The 22,647-nt window shown below is 42.2% G+C and overlaps 1 long non-coding RNA gene across 1 annotated transcript; it reads left to right on the plus strand.

The window, feature by feature from the left end:
- The first annotated feature begins 16,881 nt into the window (after positions 1-16,881).
- On the plus strand, positions 16,882-20,016 carry LOC147959861 (uncharacterized). Its single transcript, XR_015610852.1, has 3 exons — positions 16,882-17,172; positions 18,371-18,445; positions 19,771-20,016. It is a non-coding gene; the product is annotated as an uncharacterized LOC147959861 (long non-coding RNA).
- Positions 20,017-22,647: the final 2,631 nt, after the last annotated feature.

Here is a 22,647-nt window from a genome sequence, read left to right on the forward strand (position 1 = left end):
TTGTTGAGACCGATGAATTGTGGGTTTATGATCAAGTTTATCTATGAATAATATTTGAATCTTCTTTGAATTCTTTTATGTATGATTGGTTATCTTTGCAAGTCTCTTCGAATTATCAGTTTGGTTTGGCCTACTAGATTGATCTTTCTTGCAATGGGAGAAGTGCTTAGCTTTGGGTTCAATCTTGTGGTGTCCTTTCCTAGTGACAGTAGGGGCAGCAAGGCACGTATTGTATTGTTGCCATCGAGGATAACAAGATGGGGTTTATATCATATTGCATGAGTTTATCCTTCTACATCATGTCATCTTACTTAAAGCGTTACTCTGTTCCTTTGAACTTAATACTTTAGATGCATGCTGGATAGCGGTCGATGTGTGGAGTAATAGTAGTAGATGCAGGCAGGAGTCGGTCTACTTGTCTCGGACGTGATGCCTATATACATGATCATACCTAGATATTCTCATAACTATGCTCAATTCTATCAATTGCTCAACAGTAATTTGTTTACCCGCCGTAATACTTATGCTCTCGAGAGAAGCCACTAGTGAAACCTATGGCCCCCAGGTCTATTTTCCATCATATTAATCTCCCGTCAACAAGCTATTTCTGGCGCCGTTTTTATTTTGCTTTATTTACTTTGCATCTTTATCATAAAAATACCAAAAATATTATCTTACCATATCTATCATATCTCACTTTCGTAAGTGACCGTGAAGGGATTGACAACGCCTTTATTGCGTTGGCCGTGAGGATTTTATTTGTTTGTGTAGGTGCGAGGGACTCGTGCGTGGCCTCCTACTGGATTGATACCTTGGTTCTCAAAAACTGATGGAAATACTTACGCTAATTTGCTGCATCACCCTTTCCTCTTCAAGGGAAAACCAACGCAGTGCTCAAGAGGTGGCAAGAAGGATTTCTGGCGCCGTTGCCGGGGAGTCTACGCAAAAGTCAACTACCAAGTACCCATCACAAACCCTTATCTGCCTCATTACATTATTTGCCATTTGCCTCTCGTTTTCCTCTCCCCCACTTCACCCTTGTCGTTTTATTCACCCTCTCTTTCCGTTCGCCTTCCTCCTTATTTTTGCCCCTTGCAGTTTCTGTCGTTATGTCTGAAATTGGGGAAATTATTGTCGATATGGACAATAATAATATCATGGAAAATTCTGATGCTCATGTTGAAGAACCCCCTATCTTACATACAAAAAAATCCGAATTGGTAGTGGTAATATTATTGGAAAAGGAGTTATCCAAGATTTCTTTACTTGTGCCGGTGCTTTACCTTCTATGGGTAGTTCTATTCTTCATAGAACTAGTAGTCTTGCGGATGCTATCGCCATGCTTGTAGTTGAACTTGAAAGACAATTTATGCACATTCATCCTTGCATCCAAAGGATTTTCCTAGAATTTTCTAATATTGAGCATTCTTCTGTTAAGCGTGCCGCTACTATCTTTTTAGCTCATGAGTTTAGATTTATAATAAAACAGGCCAAAGAAATCTTTGCGCATTATAGGGTGGACGCTGGCAGTCCTCCCATAGAGGCTATTCTCTTTGATCAAGAAGAAATAATGTGTTCTCAATCTCTAGACTATGTTGCTTTCAATGAAAATCTTAGAAAGAGGGTTCCTACCAATGTTCTAGTTGATAGAATTTCTGAACTTAATAATGATTTGGCTATTCAAAATAATGAGCTAGGATATTCTCTCAAGTATAGGCTCACAAAGTTCTGTCAAAAGAATGCTTATAATGATGAATTGGTTGTGCAATACGGAGGGCCGAAGGAGGAACCTATACCTCCTAAAGTTGATCTTGGGGACTTTTGTCCCATTAAATTTAGACCCTTAGATTACTTTTGCTTGCCTCAAAGAAAACTTGCTGCTGAACATAGAGAATATGAAATGAATTTTAATGATCTATCCTATTATTATGGCTATACCTAAATCTATCTTCGCTTTTATGCCTAGCTAGGGGCGTTAAACGATAGCGCTTGTTGGGAGGCAACCCAATTTTATTTTAATTCCTTGATTTTTGCTCCTGTTTAGTAATAAACAATTTATATAGCCTCTGTTTTGGTTGTGTTTTTTGTGTTTAATTAGTGTTTGTGCCAAGTAGAACCGTTGGGAAGACTTGGGGAAAGTCTTTTTGATCTTGCTGTAAAAAACAGAAACTTTAGCGCTCACGAGAATTGCTGCCATTTTTATTTGGAAAGTTCTATTTAGTTAATTCCTTTTGCAGATGATTAATAGATAAATTCCTCACGTCCAGCAATTTATTTTAGAATTTTGGGGTTCCATAAGTTTGCGTTAGCTACAGATTACTACAGACTATTCTGTTTTTGACAGATTCTGTTTTTCGTGTGTTGTTTGCTTATTTTGATGAATCTATGGCCAGTAAAATAGTTTATAAACCATAGAGAAGTTGGAATACAGTAGGTTTAACACCAATATAAATAAAGAATGAGTTCATTACAGTACCTTGAAGTGGTGTTTTGTTTTCTTTCGCTAATGGAGCTCTCGAGATTTTCTATTTTGAGTTTTGTGTTGTGAAGTTTTCAAGTTTTGGGTTAAGTTTTGATGGATTATGGAACAAGGAGTGGCAATAGCCTAAGCTTGGAGATGCCCATGGCACCCCAAGGTAAAATTCAAGGACACCCAAAAGCCTAAGCTTGGGGATGCCCCGGAAGGCATCCCCTCTTTCGTCTTCGTCTATCGGTAACTTTACTTGGAGCTATATTTTTATTCACCACATGATATGTGTTTTGCTTGGAGCGTCTTGTATTATTTGAGTCTTTATTTGTTAGTTTGCCACAATCATCCTTGCTGTACACACCTTTTGAGAGAGACTCACATGATTTAAAAATTATTAGAATACTCTATGTGCTTCACTTATATCTTTTGAGCTATATAGTTTTTGCTCTAGTGCTTCACTTATATCTTTTAGAGCACGGTGGTGGATTTGTTTTATAGAAACAATTGTTCTCTCATGCTTCACTTAGATTATTTTGAGAGTCCTACAAAACAGCGTGGTAATTTGCTTTAATTATGATAGGCATTCAAGATTAGTAAAAAAATATTATGAGTGCATTGAATACTATGAGAAGTTTGATACTTGATAATTGTTTTGAGATATGGAGATGGTGATATGAGAGTCATGCTAGTTGAGTAGTTGTGAATTTGAGAAATACTTGTGTTGAAGTTTGTGATTCCCGTAGCATGCACGTATGGTGAACCGTTATGTGATGAAGTCGGAGCATGATTTATTTATTGATTGTCTTCCTTATGAGTGGCGGTCAGGGACGAGCGATGGTCTTTTCCTAACAATCTACCCCCCTAGGAGCATGCGCGTAATACTTTTCTTTGATAACTAATAGATTTTTGCAATAAGTATGTGAGTTCTATATGACTAATGTTGAGTCCATGGATTATACGCACTCTCACCCTTCCACCATTGCTAGCCTCTCTAGTATCGCGCAACTTTCGCCGGTACCATATACCCACCAAATACCTTCCTCAAAACAGCCACCATACCTACCTATTATGGCATTTCCATAGCCATTCCGAGATATATTGCCATGCAACTTACCACCGTTCTGTTTACTATGACACGCTTCATCATTGTCATATTGCTTGCATGATCATGTAGTTGACATCGTATTTGTGGCAAAGCCACCGTTCATAATTCTTTCATACAGGTCACTCATTCATCATTGCACATCCTGGTACACTGCCGGAGGCATTCACATAGAGTCATATTTTGTTCTAAGTATTGAGTTGTAATTCTTGAGTTCTAAGTAAATAAAAGTGTGAAGATCATCATTTTTAGAGCATTGTCCCAAGTGAGGAAAGGATGATGGAGACTATGATTCCCCCACAAGTCGGGATGAGACTCCGGACGAAAAAAATAAAAAAGAGGCCAAAAAGAAAAAAGAAAAAGAAAGAAGGCCCAAATAAAAAAATGAGAGAAAAAGAGAGAAGGGACAATGTTACTATCTTTTTACCGCACTTGTGCTTCAAAGTAGCACCATGATCTTCATGATAGAGAGTCTCCTATGATATCACTTTCATATACTAGTGGGAATTTTTCATTATAGAACTTGGCTTGTATATTCCAATGATGGGCTTCCTCAAAATGCCCTAGGTCTTCGTGAGCAAGCAAGTTGGATGCACACCCACTTAGTTCCTTTTGTTGAGCTTTTCATATACTTATAGCTCTAGTGCATCCGTTGCATGGCAATCCCTACTCACTCACATTGATATCTATTAATGGGCATCTCCATAGTCCGTTGATACGCCTAGTTGATGTGAGAGTATCTTCTCCTTTTTTGTCTTCTCCACAACCACCATTCTATTCCACATATAGTTCTATGTCCATGGCTCACACTCATGTATTGCGTGAAGATTGAAAAGGTTTGAGAACACCAAAAGTATGAAACAATTGCTTGGCTTATCATCGGGGTTGTGCATGATTTAAATACTTTGTGTGGTGAAGATAGAGCATAGCCAAATTATATGATTTTGTAGGGATAACTTTCTTTGGCCATGTTATTTTGAGAAGACATAATTGCTTGGTTAGTATGCTTGAAGTATTATTATTTTTATGTCAATATTAAACTTTTGTCTTGAATCTTTTGGATTTGAATATTCACACCACAATTAAGAGAATTACATTGAAATTATGCCAAGTAGCATTCCACATCAAAAATTCTGTTTTTATCATTTACCTACTCGAGGACGAGCAGGAATTAAGCTTGGGGGTGCTTGATACGTCTCCAACGTATCTATAATTTTTTATTGTTCCATGCTATATTATATCCTGTTTTGGACATTATTGGGCTTTATTATACACTTTTATATTATTTTTGGACTAACCTATTGATACGTCTCCAACGTATCTATAATTTTCGATTGCTCCATGCTATATTATCTACTGTTTTGGACTATATTGGGCTTTATTTTCCACTTTTATATTATTTTTGGGACTAACCTATTAACCGGAGGCCCTGCCCATAATTGCTGTTTTTTGCCTACTTCAGTGTTTCGGATAAACTGAATATCAAACGGAGTCCAAACGGAATAAAATCTTCGGAAATGTGATTTTCTCACCGAACGTAATCCATGAGACTTGGACCCTACTGCAAGGCATTAAAGAGTCGTGGGCCCCTCAGTGCTCCACCGACGTACTCCTTCCTCCTATATATACACACGTACCCCCAAACGATCAGAACAGGAGCCAAAACCCTAATTCCACCGCCGCAACTTTCTGTATCCACGAGATCCCATCTTGGGGCCTGTTTCGGAGCTCCGCCGGAAGAGGGCCGTCATCACGGAGGGCTTCTACATCATCCTAGCCCCTCCGATGAAGTGTGAGTAGTTTACCTCAGACCTTCAGGTCCATAGTTAGTAGCTAGATGGCTTCTTCTCTCTCTTTGAATCTCAATACAAAGTTCTCCCCCTCTCTCGTGGAGATATATTCGATGTAATCTTCTTTTTGCGGTGTGTTTGTTGAGACCGATGAATTGTGGGTTTATGATCAAGTCTATCTATGAATAATATTTGAATCTTCCCTGAATTCTTTTATGCATGATTGGTTATCTTTGCAAGTCTCTTCGAATTATCCGTTTGGTTTGGCCAACTAGATTGGTAGTTCTTGCCATGGGAGAAGTGCTTAGCTTTGGGTTCGATCTTGCGGTGTCCTTACCCAGTGACAGAAGGGGCAGCAAGGCACGTATTGTATCGTTGCCATCGAGGATAACAAGATGGGGTTTATTTCATATTGCATGAATTTATCTCTCTACATCATGTCATCTTGCTTAAGGCGTTACTCTGTTTTTAACTTAATACTCTATATGCATGCTGGATAGCGGTCGATGAGTGGAGTAATAGTAGTAGATGCAGAATCGTTTCGATCTACTTGTCACGGACATGATGCCTATATACATGATCATGCCTAGATATTCTCATAATTATGCACAATTCTATCAATTGCTCAACAGTAATTTGTTCACCCACCGTAGAATACTTATGCTCTTGAGAGAAGCCACTAGTGAAACCTATGGCCCCCGGGTCTATTCTCATCATATCAATCTCCATCACTTTTATATTGTTTTGCTATTTACTTTGCTTTTACTTTTTACTTTGCATCTTTATATCAAAAATACCAAAAATATTCTATCTATCAGATCTCACTCTCGTAAGTGACCGTGAAGGGCTTGACAACCCCTAATCGCGTTGGTTGCGAGTAGCTATCGCTTTGTGCAGGTACGAGGGACTTGAGCGTGGGCTCCTACTGGATTGATACCTTGGTTCTCAAAAACTGAGGGAAATACTTACGCTACTCTGCTGCATCATCCCTTCCTCTTCGGGGAAAACCAACGCAAGCTCAAGACGTATCAAGAAGGATTTCTGGCGCCGTTGCCGAGGAGTCTACGCAAAAAGTCACATACCAAGTACCCATCCCAGTCCCTATCTCTCGCATTACATTATTTGCCATTTGCCTCTCGTTTTCCTCTCCCCCAATTCACCCTTGCCATTTTATTCGCCCTCTCTCTCTCCATCCTCCCTCTATGTTTGCCTCTTTTTGTACGCTTGCCTTTTTGTTTGCTCGTGTGCTAGTTTGTTTGCTTGTCGTCATGGCTAGTCTCATATCTTCTCCTTTGTCTCCCGAGAGTGAAGTTCTAAATTTTAAACAAAGGGAGGGAGAAAATCTAAAAGATGCTTGGTATAGAATTTGTAATGCTCAAAATAGATCTACCAGGAAACAATCTACCTTAGTTCTTCTTTGCAATTTTTATGTAGGTGTTAATTCTTGGTATAGATATATCCTCGATACCATTACCGGAGGGAACTTCTTGGGTAGCCATACTTTTGATTCTTATAATGCTATGATAGATTTATTTGGCTCACCACCTCTTTTGGTTAATGGAACCATGTTAACTTTGGAGCATGTTATGCAAAGACTTGAAATTATTGAAAATAAAGTTGCTACTATTGAATCAATTGAAAATCTAGATAAAAAGATCCACAATCAAATTACTCAATATGGATCTAAGGTAGGAATGACATTGAAAAATATTAAGGAAAAGGAACCCATAGTTAATGAGAAGATGAACTTAGATTCTACTAGAATTGATAAACTTGAGGGTATCATTGCAAATTTGGGAACCGCTTTTTCTTCCGTAAAGAATACTCCTAGTCCTCCTACTAAAATTGCCGAGCTTATGTATGTTCCTAAAAATAAGGGTGAATCATCTAGTAAGGAAACTGCTGATCTTAAATCTATAAGTATTCATCCCAATCTTTTTGCTATCATTAAAGAACCATTTATTACAAATGAATTTTTCGATCTTGTGCCTAAAAGTTTGATAATTAATAAAGATAAAGAAATTCCTAAAGATGGTAGATGCCTAATTGAAGAATTACCTACCAAAGATGGCAGTACCTAGATCTATTCTTGCTTGTTATGCCTAGCTAGGGGCGTTAAACGATAGCGCTTGTTGGGAGGCAACCCAATTTTATTTTTATTCCTTGCTTTTTGCTCCTGTTTAGTAATAAATAAATTATTTAGCCTCTGTTTTGGTTGTGTTTTTTGTGTTTAATTAGTGTTTGTGCCAAGTAGAACCGTTGGGAAGACTTGGGGAAAGTCTTCTTGAACTTGCTGTAAAAAACAGAAACTTTAGCGCTCACGAGAACTGCTGTCATTTTTATTTGAAGATTGATATTTAGTTAATTCTTTTGAAGATGATTAATAGATAAATTCCTTACGTCCAGAAATTTATTTTAGAATTTTTGGGGTTCCAGATCTTGCGCTAGATACAGATTACTACAGACTGTTCTGTTTTTGACAGATTCTGTTTCTCGTGTGTTGTTTGCTTATTTTGATGAATCTATGGCTAGTAAAATAGTTTATAATCCATAGAGAAGTTGGAATACATTAGGTTTAACACCAATATAAATAAATAATTAGTTCATTACATTACCTTGAAGTGGTCTTTTGTTTTCTTTCGCTAACGGAGCTCACGAGTTTTCTATTTTGAGTTTTGTGTTGTGAAGTTTTCAAGTTTTGGGTGAATTCTTTTGATGGATCATGGAACAAGGAGTGGCAAGAGCCTAAGCTTGGGGATGCCCCCGGAAGGCATCCCCTCTTTCGTCCACTTCCATCGGTAATTTACTTGGAGCTATATTTTTATTCACCAACATGATATGTGTTTTGCTTGGAGCGTCTTGTATTATTTGTGTCTTTGTTTGTTAGTATGCCACAATCATCCTTGCTGTACACACCTTTTGAGAGAGCCATACATGAATTAAAATTTGATAGAATACTCTATGTGCTTCACTTATATCTTTTGAGCTAGATAATTTTGCTCTATGTGCTTCACTTATATCTTTTGAGCGTTATAATTTTGCTCTATGTGCTTCACTTAGATCTTTTAGAGCACGGTGGTGGATATGTTTTAAAGAAACTATTGATCTCTCATGCTTCACTTAAATTAATTTGAGAGTCTCTTAATAGCATGGTAATTTGCCTAATAATAATATGCTTGGTATTCAAGATTTGTGAAACTTTCTTTTGAGTGTGTTGAATACTAAGAAAAGATTGAAGCATGATAATTGTTTTGAGATATGGAGGTGATAATATTAAAGTCATGCTAGTTGAGTAGTTGTGAATTTAAAGAATACTTGTGTTGAAGTTTGTGATTCCCGTAGCATGCACGTATGGTGAACCGTTATGTGATGAAGTCGGAGCATGATTTATTTATTGATTGTCTTCCTTATGAGTGGCGGTCGGGGACGAGCGATGGTCTTTTCCTACCAATCTATCCCCCTAGGAGCATGCACGTAATACTTTGCTTTGATAACTTCTAAATTTTCGCAATAAGTATATGAGTTCTTTATGACTAATGTTGAGTCCATGGATTATACGCACTCCCACCCTTCCACCCTTGCTAGCCTCTCTAACACTGCGCAACTTTCGCCGGTATCATACACCTACCATATACCTTCCTCAAAACAGCCACCATACCTACCTATTATGGCATTTCCATAGCCATTCTGAGATATATTGCCATGCAACTTTCCACCATCTAGTTCATCATGACACATCCATCATTGTCATATTGCTTAGCATGATCATGTAGTTTACATAGTATTTGTGGCAAAGCCACCATTCATAATTCTTTCATACTTGTCACTCATGATTCATTGCATATCCCGGTACACCGCCGGAGGCATTCATATAGAGTCATACTTTGTTTTAGTATCGAGTTGTAATCATTGAGTTGTAAATAAATAGAAGTGTGATGATCATCATTCAATAGAGCATTGTCCCAAAAAAGAGAAAGGCCAAAGAAAAGAAAAAGAAGGCCCAAAAAAGGGGGCAATGCTACTATCCTTTTTCCACACTTGTGCTTCAAAGTAGCACTATGATATAGCAAGTCTCATATATTGTGCTTCAAAGTAGCACCATGTTCTTCATACAGAGAGTCTCATATGTTGTCACTTTCATATACTAGTGGGAATTTTACGTTATAGAACTTGGCTTGTATATTCCAATGATGGGCTTCCTCAAAATGCCCTAGGTCTTCATGAGCAAGCAAGTTGGATGCACACCCACAAGTTTCTTTTGTTGAGCTTTCATACATTTATAGCTCTAGTGCATCCGTTGCATGGCAATCCCTACTCACTCACATTGATATCTATTGATGGGCATCTCCATAGCCCGTTGATACGCCTAGTTGATGTGAGACTATCTTCTCCTTTTTTTCTTCTCCACAACCACCATTCTATTCCACCTATAGTGCTATATCCATGGCTCACGCTCATGTATTGCGTGAAGATTGAAAAAGTTTTGAAAAAGTTAGAGTATGAAACAATTGCTTGGCTTGTCATCGGGGTTGTGCATGATTTAAATACTTTGTGTGGGGAAGATGGAGCATAGCTAGACTATATGATTTTGTAGGGATAACATTCTTTGGCCATGTTATTTTGAGAAGACATAATTGCTTTGTTAGTATGCTTGAAGTATTATTATTTTCTATGTCAATATAAACTTTTGTCTTGAATCTTTCTAATCTGAATATTCATACCACAATTAAGAAGATTTACATTGAAATTATGCCAAGTAGCACTCCGCATCAAAAATTCTCTTTTTATCATTTACCTACTCGAGGACGAGCAGGAATTAAGCTTGGGGATGCCTGATACGTCTCCAACGTATCTATAATTTTTGATTGCTCCATGCTATATTATCTACTGTTTTGGACTATATTGGGCTTTGTCTTCCACTTTTATATTATTTTTGGGACTAACCTATTAATCGGAGGCCCAGCCCAGAATTGTTGTTTTTTGCCTATTTCAGTGTTTCGGATAAACAGAATATCAAACGGAGTCCAAACGGAATAAATCTTCGAAAACGTGATTTCCTCACCGAACGTGATCCAGGAGACTTGGACCCTACTGCAAGGGATCAAAGAGGCGGTCACGAGGGTGGGGGGCGCCCCCCCTAGGGCGCGCCCCCTGCCTCGTGGGCCCCTCAGTGCTCCACCGACGTACTCCTTCCTCCTATATATACACGCGTACCCCCAAACGATCAGAACAGGAGCCAAAACCCTAATTCCATCGCCGCAACTTTCTGTATCCACGAGATCCCATCTTGGGGCCTGTTCCAGAGCTCCGCCAGAAGAGGGCCGTCATCACGGAGGGCTTCTACATCATCCTAGCCCCTCCGATGAAGTGTGAGTAGTTTACCTCAGACCTTCGGGTCCATAGTTAGTAGCTAGATGGCTTCTTCTCTCTCTTTGAATCTCAATACAAAGTTCTCCCCCTCTCTCGTGGAGATATATTCGATGTAATCTTCTTTTTGCGGTGTGTTTGTTGAGACCGATGAATTGTGGGTTTATGATCAAGTCTATCTATGAATAATATTTGAATCTTCCCTGAATTCTTTTATGCATGATTGGTTATCTTTGCAAGTCTCTTCGAATTATCCGTTTGGTTTGGCCAACTAGATTGGTAGTTCTTGCCATGGGAGAAGTGCTTAGCTTTGGGTTCGATCTTGCGGTGTCCTTACCCAGTGACAGAAGGGGCAGCAAGGCACGTATTGTATCGTTGCCATCAAGGATAACAAGATGGGGTTTATTTCATATTGCATGAATTTATCTCTCTACATCATGTCATCTTGCTTAAGGCGTTACTCTGTTTTTAACTTAATACTCTAGATGCATGCTGGATAGCGGTCGATGAGTGGAGTAATAGTAGTAGATGCAGAATCATTTCGATCTACTTGTCATGGACATGATTCCTATATACATGATCATGCCTATATATTCTCATAATTATGCACAATTCTATCAATTGCTCAACAGTAATTTGTTCACCCACCGTAGAATACTTATGCTCTTGAGAGAAGCCACTAGTGAAACCTATGGCCCCCGGGTCTATTCTCATCATATCAATCTCCATCACTTTTATATTGTTTTGCTATTTACTTTGCTTTTACTTTTTACTTTGCATATTTATATCAAAAATTCCAAAAATATTCTATCTATCAGATCTCACTCTCGTAAGTGACCGTGAAGGGCTTGACAACCCCTAATCGCGTTGGTTGCGAGTAGCTATCGCTTTGTGCAGGTACGAGGGACTTGAGCGTGGGCTCCTACTGGATTGATACCTTGGTTCTCAAAAACTGAGGGAAATACTTACGCTACTCTGCTGCATCATCCCTTCCTCTTCGGGGAAAACCAACGCAAGCTCAAGACGTATCACCTATTAACCGGAGGCCCAGTCGAGAATTGCTGTTTTTTGCCTATTTCAGAGTTTCGCGGAAAAAGAATATCAAACGGAGTCCAAACGGAATGAAACCTTCGAGAACGTGATTTTCGGAACGAACGTGATCCAGAGGACTTGGACCCTACGTCAGGACATCAACCAGGAAGGCACGAGGTAGGGGGCGGCTACCCCCCCCCCCCAGGCGCGCCCTCCACCCTCATGGGGCCCATGTTGCTCCACCGATGTACTTCTTCCTCCTATATATACCTACGTACCCCCAAGCTACCAGATACGGAGCCAAAAACCTAATTCCACCGCCGCAACCTTCTGTACCCATGAGATCCCATCTTGGGGCCTTTTCCGGAGCTCCGCCGAAGGGGGCGTCGATCACGGAGGGCTTCTACATCAACACCATAGCCTCTTCGATGATGTGTGAGTAGTTTACCTCAGACCTTCGGGTCCATAGTTATTAGCTAGTGGCTTTTTCTCTCTCTTTGGATCTCAATACAAAGTTCTCCATGATTCTTGTGGAGATCTATTCGATGTAATCTTATTTTGCAGTGTGTTTGTTGAGACCGATGAATTGTGGGTTTATGATCAAGTTTATCTATGAACAATATTTGAATCTTCTCTGAATTCTTTTATGTATGATTGGTTATCTTCGCAAGTCTCTTCGAATTATCAGTTTGGTTTGGCCTACTAGATTGATCTTTCTTGCAATGGGAGAAGTGCTTAGCTTTGGGTTCAATCTTGTGGTGTCCTTTCCCAGTGACAGTAGGGGCAGCAAGGCACGTATTGTATTGTTGCCATCGAGGATAACAAGATGGGGTTTATACCATATTGCATGAGTTTATCCCTCTACACCATGTCATCTTACTTAAAGCGTTACTCTGTTCCTTTGAACTTAATACTCTAGATGCATGCTGGATCGCGGTCTATGTGTGGAGTAATAGTAGTAGATGTAGGCAGGAGTCGGTCTACTTGTCTCAGACGTGATGCCTATATACATGATCATACCTAGATATTCTCATAACTATACTCAATTCTGTCAATTGCTCAACAGTAATTTGTTTACCCACCGTAATACTTATGCTCTCGAGAGAAGCCACTAGTGAAACCTATGGCCCCCAGGTCTATTTTCCATCATATTAATCTCCCGTCAACAAGCTATTTCTTGCTCCATTTTTATTTTGCTTTATTTACTTTGCATATTTATCATAAAAAAACCAAAAATATTATCTTATTATATCTACCAGATCTAACTTTCGTAAGTGACCGTGAAGGGATTGAATACCGCTTTATTGCGTTGCTTGCGAGGATTTTATTTGTTTGTGTAGGTGTGTGGCCTCCTACTGGATTGATACCTTGGTGCTCAAGAACTAAGGGAAATACTTACGCTACTTTGCTACATCACCCTTTCCTCTTCAAGGGAAAACCAACGCAGTGCTCAAGAGGTAGCAATAAGTCATGAAGAAAGCAATAGCAACAAACTAAATGATCATCGTGCTAAGCTAACGGATGGGTCAAGTCAGACACATCATTCTCTAATGATGTGATACTGTTAATCAAATGACAACTCATGTCTATGGTTAGGAAACATAACCATCATTGATTCAACGAGATAGTCAAGTAGAGGCATACTAGTGATAATCTATTTGTCTATGTATTCACACATGTATTAAGTTTCCAGTTAATACAATTCTAGCATGAATGATAAACATTTATCATGATATAAGGAAATATAAATAACAACTTTATTATTGCCTCTAGGGCATATTTCCTTCATTATGTGGCCCCTTTGATGGAGGTAGTGTTCCCACTATTCCCTCTAAGATTTCATGAGCATTACCGGGATCCGTTTCAATAAAAATTTCCTTTGGCAACGCAATCCAAGAGTTGTCTATGGGACTTATTTAGTCCAACATAAAAATTGTGAAGTAAAATTCTAAAATTCACCTCTAAGGTGCAATTACAATAAGATTCCATCATCCTAAACCAAGCATCTTTTAAATTTTCTACTTGTCTTTGTTTGAAGTGAAGAACTTCAAACTCGAGAGACAGAGGGACAGATAAAGGACAGGCCATGACGACACACGAGAAACAAGGGGCACGCAAAAAGGAGGCGAACGGAAAAGAGAGGGGGACGGAAAAAGAGGGCGAATAAAACGGCAAGGGTGAAGTGGGGGAGAGGAAAACGAGAGGCAAATGGCAAATAATGTAATGCGAGGGATAAGAGTTTGTGATGGGTACTTGGTATGTATTGACTTGTGCGTAGATCTCCCCGGCAATGTAATGCGAGGGATAAGACATAGTTGTTTCGTAGTTTCATTTTCTTCTTTGTTGAGTCATAGGAACCACCGTACTGTATAAGTGGGGTCCAAGTGAACAAAGTCAGAGTGACTAAAGTGATGCTCAACCAAATCCTAAGTCTTCGAGCGAAGACAATGAGAGTAAATCTTATCCAGAGCTGGAAGAGTCAGCTTTACTTATAGCCCAAGTCAAGCTACCGCGTGTGTTTGAAATCTGACCGTTGGAACATGTGTCAGTTCCTTAGTGACCCAGGGTCATTTCGGACAAATCAGGCCGGGTTGCCTAGTGGCTATAAATAGCCCACCCCCTACACCATAAATTGGTGGCTGCTCAGAGTTAGTGCATGGCTTTTGTCGTTTGAGAGCAACCCACCTCTAAAGCCTTTGAGAGAGAGAGAGAGAGAGATCCTTGCGAGGACAAAGCCCAAAACACCCAGAGCCCAAAGAGTGTTTGGCATCACTGAAGTCTTTCTCTCTGCGTGACCTGAAACTTGTTACACTTGAGGACTGTGAATCCTCCAGCCGGTTAGGCGTCGCGTTCTGAGCATCCAAGAGTCATTGTGGATCGCCGGTGAACGAAGTCTGTGAAGGTTTGGAAGTCTACCTTGAAGACTTACCTGAGTGATTGGGCGAGGACTAAGTGTCCTTGGCTCAAGGGGAATAAGGTGAAGACACGGTCTTCTGAGTTAAATCTCATCCTCCCTAACCAGACGTACAGTTGTCACAGCAACTGGACTGGTCCAACAAATCCTTGTCCTCACCAAGCGACTAGTTCTATCTTCTCCCTCTCTTTATTTACAGTTTGTCTTCGTGAAGTCATTGCCTGCTTGTGTTACTTGTTTAACTTCACTGTGTGACTTCTATTGTTGTTTGGCTTCATACTATCTTCCATCCTGATCGTCACTACCTAGCTGCTATTAGTCTTCATGCTTTCACTTCATTGAATATTTGAATATGGCTTGCCTAGTGTAGTCTACCTTCCGCTGCATGTCAATAGGTTCATTTCTACTATTTGTCTTCGAAACTCCCATGTTTTGAAGACGTTCATAAAAATCGCCTATTCACCCCCCCCCCTCTAGTTGATCACTAGCACTTTCAATTGGTATCAGAGCAAGGTACTCCCTTGTTCTGTGTGATTCGGTTTAACCACCTGGAGTTTTAGCTATGTCGACTGCAAGGATAATCAAAGTCTCTGCTGCGTGCCATGTCTTCGATGGCATTGATTACCCTTACTGGAAGAATAAGATGTGCATGCATCTTGAAGCCATTGATGTTGATCTATGGTATGTCGTCAAGAACAGCGTTCCCAAGACTCGTGAAGGTGTCACCCCTGCTGATGTCAAGAAGTTCATTCAACTGGATTCTACTGCCAAGAACATCATCTGTGGTCATCTGACCAAAGGACATTATGGCCGTGTGAGTGCTCTAGAAACGTCGAAGCTAGTCTGGGACTGGCTCTCCAAGGTCAATGAAGGCGTCTCAACCCAGAGAGATCAAAGGATCAGTGTCCTTCGCAACCTCTTCAACCGCTTCAAGAGAAACGACAATGAGAATGTTCAGCTCACGTTTTACCGCCTTACTGACATCACAAATGAGCTTCATGCTCTCGGCGGCACTGAGATCACCAAGCATGAAATCGTCAAGACACTCCTGAGATCACTTGACAGCTTGTTTGACACCCTAGCCCTGATGATTCAAGAATGCCCTGACTTCAAGACACTCGGTCCATCTGACATACTTGAGAGGCTCAACACACATGAGTTTCAGCTTTCTGAGAAAAGAGATATTTATGGTCCCAACTATGGCCGAACTCGCGCTTTGAAGGCAAAGGTTGTTTCCTCATATGAAGAAGAATCTGACTGTAGTTCTGGTGATCCTGAAGACATTGGAAAGGAGCTTGCTATGCTTGTGAAGAAGTTCCAGAAATTCGCCAAGAAGAAAGGCTTCAGAAAGTCTTCATGATCCAGCTCAAGAAATGATGAAGCTTCTACTCATGACCACAAGAAGAGAACATGCCACAAGTGCAAGAAACTTGGTCACTACATCTCTGAGTGTCCGCAGTGGGACAATGAAAACAAGAAGAAGAAGAGCAAGGAATATGATTCTGATGACAAGAAGAAGAAGAAATCCTCAAAGTCTTCTTCCAAGTGTTCATCAAAGTCTTCCTCACACAAGAAGAGCTCATCTGGCAAGGCTCGTGCTTTTGTTGGCAAGGAGATGGATTCAAAGGAGGAGTCTGCTTCTGAGGAGGCGGAGGTGGAGTCTGAGGAGGAGTCCGACTCTGGCATTGCAAGTCTGGCTCTAGCTACAGCCTACATTGCCAAGTCCATCTTCAACACTGATGTGACGCCCGGATAATCATGTTACAGTAATCCCACGCTAATCACGCCACGTCACCTCGGTTAATGTTGCCAACCTCGCAATGATTCGAAGCCGTTTCAAAATTTAAGTTCTAAATATGTCAAACAACAAAAGTTTTCAAAAGTTGACACAAAAATGTTCGGTGGGTGCCGAATATTACAAGGATAATTATATTAAAGAGAACACATTTTTATAAAATGACTAAATGATTTAAAATGAAATAAAACAGGATAGAAAATAAATAACAGAAAGAAAATACAAAAACAGAAAACAAAGCTAAACAAAAAAAAGAACCCTCCCCACTGGGCCAACCGGCCCAGCAGGCCACCAGGCCGACCCACCAGCCGCGCCCATATCCCCCATTGCTCCCGAAACCCTAGAGCCCCACCCCACTTTCCCCCACGATCCCACCCCCTCCCTCGAGCGCCGTCACAGGAGAGGGCGCACGACCCCATCGCTCTCCCCACTCTCCCCTCGCTCTCTTCCCCCCACCCAAGGACCCGATCTGGATCGGGGCGCTCGCCCCCCCCCCCCCCCCGATCCCGGGACCCCGAGGCCCCGACACGTCCCCGCCGCCTCGCTGTTCGCCGGCACTGCCCGCCGGACTGCCCCGTCCTCATCTCCTCTCGATCGTCGCCGTGTGTCACCACCGTCGCCGGACCGCCCCATCGGACCTCCTCACCTCCTCTCGGACGTGCTCCATCGACCCTCACCGCCCCCCTCTTCCCTTCAACACCGGTGAGGACCCCGATCCTCCTCTCTCCCTCTGCACGCCGACCACCGCACGCGTGCCCATGTATGCATCGCCCCGCACGCGCCTCGCCCTGCTGCTGCTCGTGCTGCCTCCCGCTCCCTGGCACGCTCGCCGCCCGCACCCATGCCTGGAGCCCGCTCCGCCGTGGCTGTCCCGCGCCCCTGCCCCGCCTAGCACTGCTTGCCGTCGCTCGCCGCCGTCGGCCGCGGCTGCAACCACGCCCGCTCTGGCCCTCCAGTCGCCGCGCCACGACCCCCCTCGCAACGCCCTCGCCGCGTCCTCGGCCGCCCCTCTGGACGCGCCCGCGCCTCGATCCCGACCGGCTCATGTGACCCCACGGACCCGCGCGCGTCTGCTCCCTCCGCTCGCCGGAGCCCCGCCTCCCCTGGCCCTGGCCGCCGGCGCCGACGTGCCCCCCACGCGCCCAGCGCCCCGTGGGCTCACGCCCGTTCGGGCGCCCCTCCCCGTTGCTCACCCATAACCGCTAAGCCCCCCTGGCCCAATGACACGAGGGGCCCACGCCCCAAACCGTAAACAAAAATAAAAATAATTAACTAATTAATTAATTAATTAATGAAATAATTAACTTAATTAATTTTGATTAATTAAACTAAACTAATTAAATTGTTAGCTAATTAATTAATCAGTCAATGATAGTGCCCCCCTAATTAATTCTGATTAGATTAATTAAATTTGGATAATTAACATGTGTCTCTGACCGGTGGGACCCACTGGTCAGGTTGACCAGTCAACCTTGTTGACTGCTGACGTCAGCATGACCTCATGCTGATGTCATAAATCCATTTTCGAATTAAATTAAATAATTAATTAAATTCCAGAAATTAATAAAATCTTTAGAAAATCATATCTTTTAATCCGTAACTTGGATTAAATTATTTTCAACATGAAAGTTGCTCAGAACGACGAGACGAATCCGGATACGCAGCCCGTTCGTCCGCCGCGCATCCCTAACCTATCGAACTCGCAACTTTACCCCCCCCTCCGGCACCTGTGTCCGAGAACGTGAAACACCGGGGATACTTTCCCAGATGTTTCCCCCCTTCACCGGTATCACCTCATACCGCGTTAGGGCACGCCTAGCATCACGCTTTGCTTTGTCATGCATCGTTATGCACCTGTTTGCATTGTATTCATTGTTTCTTCCCCCTCTTCTTCCGCTAGACACCGAGACCGACGCCGCTGCTACCCAGTACGAATATGGTGTTGACGACCACTCTCTCTTGCCATAGCAACCAGGCAAGCCCCCCCTTTGATCACCAGATATCGCCTACTCTTCTCTATACTGCTTGCATTAGAATAGTGTAGCATGTTACTGCTTTCCGTTAATCCTATCCTGATGCATAGCATGTCATTGTTGCTACAACTGTTGATACCTTACCTGCAATCCTACATGCTTAGTATAGGATGCTAGTTTATCATCAGTGGCCCTACATTCTTGTCCTTCTGCCAAGCTATACTATCGGGCCGTGATCACTTCGGGAGGTGATCACGTGTATATACTATATACTCTATATACATGATACATGTGATGACTAAAGTCGGGTTGGCTCAAGGAGTACCCGTGAGTGATTCACGGATTGGGGGCTGAAAGGACCTTTGTCCCGACGGCCCTCTGGGTGGATCGTTATGGCGGAGCGACAGGGCAGGTTAAGACCACCTAGGAGAGAGGTGGGCCTGGCCCTGGTCGGCGTTCATGGTGTCTTCAAGATAACACGTTTAACGAGATCTTGGTATTTGATCTGAGTCTGGCTACAGGCCTATACGCACTAACCATCTACGCGGGGACAGTTATGGGCACTCGACGTCGTGGTATCAGCCGAAGCCTTCGTGACGTTAGCGACTGAGCGGCGCGCGCCGGGTTGGACCGCGTAACGCAACTTCCTTTGTAATGGAGGTTGCTAGGTCTGCTCACCGGCCGCGTTCGCAACGTGCAGGTGTGCAAAGGGCGATGGGCCCAGACCCCTGCGCCATAGGATTTAGACCGGCGTGCTGACCTCTCTGTTGTGCCTAGGTAGGGCTGCGACGTGTTGATCTTCCGAGGCCAGGCATGACCCAGGAAAGTGTGTCTGGCCAAATGGGAACGAGCGTGTTGGGTTATGTGGTGCACCCCTGCGGGGAAGTTAATCTATTCGAATAGTCGTGATCTTCGGTAACATGACGACTTGGAGTTGTACCTTGACCTTATGACAACTAGAATCGGATACTTAATAAAACAAACCCTTCCAAGTGCCAGATACAACCGGTGATCGCTCTCTCACAGGGCAACGAGGGGAAGATCATCGGTTAGGATTATGCTATGTGATGATACTTGGAGGACTTCAGTCTACTCTCTTCTACATGCTGCAAGACGGAGGCTGCCAGAAGCGTAGTCTTCGAAAGGACTAGCTACCCCCCTTATTCCGGCTTTCTGTAGTTCAGTCCACATATAATAGCCTTATTCCAGTTGATACCAATGCATACATATGTAGTGTAGCTCCTTGCTTGCGACTACTTCGGATGAGTACTCACGGTTGCTTTCTCCCTCTTTTCCCTCCTTTTCTATACCCGATTGCTGCGACCAGACGTTGGAGCCCAGGAGCCAGACGCCACCGTCGACGACGACTACTACTACTCGGGAGGTGCCTACTACTACATGCAGCCTGCTGACGACGACCAGGAGTAGTTAGGAGGATCCCAGGCAGGAGGCTTGCGCCTCTTTCGATCTGTATCCCAGTTTGTGCTAGCCTTCTTACGGCAAACTTGTTTAACTTATGTCTGTACTCCGATATTGTTGCTTCCGCTGACTCGTCTATGATCGAGCTCTTGTATTCGAGCCTTCGAGGCCCCTGGCTTGTAATATGATGCTTGTATGACTTATTTTATTTGTAGAGTTGTGTTGTGATATCTTCCCGTGAGTCCTTGATCTTGATCATACACGTTTGTGTGTATGATTAGTGTACGATTGAATCAGGGGCGTCACAAGTTGGTATCAGAGCCGCCTGCCTGTAGGAATCCCCTTTTCCAACTCCTTGGCCAAAGTCGAGTCTAGTGATTGCAAAACTTTTATTAACATGGTTGTGTGGCTTACGAGCCCACGTCGCCATTGGGTGGTATTAGGATCTTTTACTCCTCGTCTATGCTCTGGGACTCTGATCTCTCCTCTATTCGGGTTAAATGAATTTTGCTAAATCTAACATTAGGATCTCGTGATCACTTTCACCTGGAGAGCATCTTATTACCGATGGTTGACTACTACACGAGAAGATTTCGAAGATACTCTTCGGTGTTCCCTCGAGAACATGTGCTCATCGCCTTTGCAATTCCCTACCACCGTAATATCCTTATGGATAACTACGACATACACTTGCCATTCATACAATCATTCCCCGTTGATCTTGTTATTACAAGATACCCCGAATTTCTCTCTATTGTTCCAAGAATACTTGTACCTACTGCCTTGTAGTTCCTTGCCACCTGAATACCCCTAAGAGTAATTTCTCGCACTTTTCGAGTATCCGCTCCTCCCCAGTTGTTCAGGTGTTTCACAAAAGTCTTTGAAATACTATTCAATCCTCCGAAAATCTTTAGCAGCTTTATTGCTCTGCAAATACTTTTCTACTTGCATTATGGATGCTTCCCATATATCTGGCAATATTCGTTAGTATCTTTTGACACCGTCATTTTGATCCTATTGATTCAACATGTGTGCGAATGCACACAATCATCTATCAACCCTCCTAAATTATCTTTCCGGCTCAGACATCATTTTTTTAACATGAGCTGGTTCTCGACCAAACTATTTGTCGTCAATTGTGCCTCTGGTCTATCCAACTTATCCATCCTTGATCAGAGCGTCTGCTTCTGATCCTTTGTTTTGGAAATCATAATTCCTTTGTTATCTAAGCATCGAATTATTCAGATGTTCTATAATATGATGCCCGAGCATTCTTCTTCCTCTGGTTGAGTACCGATGCTCACATTAGATCCCTTGTGGACCATCGGTTCCTTTGTTGGATTTTATCCGACAGTGTCCTTCATATTGAATAACCTTGAGAGCCTTTCCATTGGTATATAATGCCTTTGGTAAATTGTATCATCTGCTTTTGAACATGCTCTACTATCGAGTTTGTGTTATTTACTCCTGAAGTTTGTGGTATATGTTCTAAGAAGCCCCGATGGCTTGAACCTATGCCTTCCTTAATATGTGTGAACTCGAAAGTTTTCACGATTCATACTCTTCTGGTATTTTGCTAGATAAAATTTCTACACTACAGCTTCATCAAAAGCGAGAAGTAAAATGAAAGGTTATGCATGGAAGAAGTGGGAGTCGACCTTGAGCCTTTGCGTTCATGCCCATGGACCCGATGTGAAACTTATCATCGAAGCTTCTTGTAAATGATATTAATCCCCTTGTTATAAGTGCTTGTATCTGTGGTTTGATCATTTACAAATGTGGTTCTGACCATATTGTTCCCCTTTGATTCAATTTCCCACACAAGTTAAAAGCACTTGCCTTCTGCAGAGCAATACCCAATCCAACCTCTATTTTGATCTGTCGTCGAGTAATACCCCCTGGTATCTCGACATTATCACAGAACTGCATAACCTCTTATGAGTTCTTCATCAAGTACTACATCCTCACTAATTCCAATTTTTCCCGCGCTCTGAGTTATTAAATACTCAAAGACACCGATAACTGACTCGAGTCCGCACCACGATTAAACAACTCTTGGTAACCTTCATTACTTATGAGTTTGAACTCGATCACGTCAATCCTAGCCTGCTTGGCTATACCCTTGTCGTGCCGATTTTAACTGCGTTACCTGGTCCCTTTTCTCGGAGCAAAAATTTCGACGGTGAGCTAATCTTACGTTGATCTTCCTCGTCATATCATTACTCCTAGAACAACAAACTTGATTTTGAGTTTGTGCCGTACCCTTGGTTCCAATAATCTTTCGCATCATCATTGCTTTGACTTGATGTCATCGCCGATTGATTACACCTGCGTGAAATCTCTCGACAACTGTGTCATGATCATCATCAACATTTTGAGCTCTTCCAGAATATCAATAAAATTCATGATGAGAATTACCATCCTTGCCCCTCGATGATTTGTGTTGTCATCGATTACTTCCTTGCCTTCTTTCCAACACAAACTTGTTCGTGTTGTGGCTGTACCTTGAGTTCCTGGCTATCCAGCTTGTCTTATGTCCTACCTTGAAGTAATACCATCTTATATATCAAGAATGTTGTGAGAATTTCACCACCTCTTACAAATTCTTGGTATGGTGATACTTCTCACCCTCACCATTCTTTCTTGGTACCCGTGTTGTTTCTAACCGGAATACCGACAATTGAACTATGATGTGTGAATTCAAAACTTCTAGCAAACCTATTTCTTTGAAGTGAATGGTCGAGTTTCATTCTAATTCTTTTGTTCGTCAAGTCACCATTCTAAG

This window comes from Triticum urartu, chromosome 7A, assembly GCF_056163025.1.
Source record: "Triticum urartu cultivar PI428250 chromosome 7A, HENAU_Tu73, whole genome shotgun sequence".
NCBI lineage: Eukaryota > Viridiplantae > Streptophyta > Magnoliopsida > Poales > Poaceae > Triticum > Triticum urartu.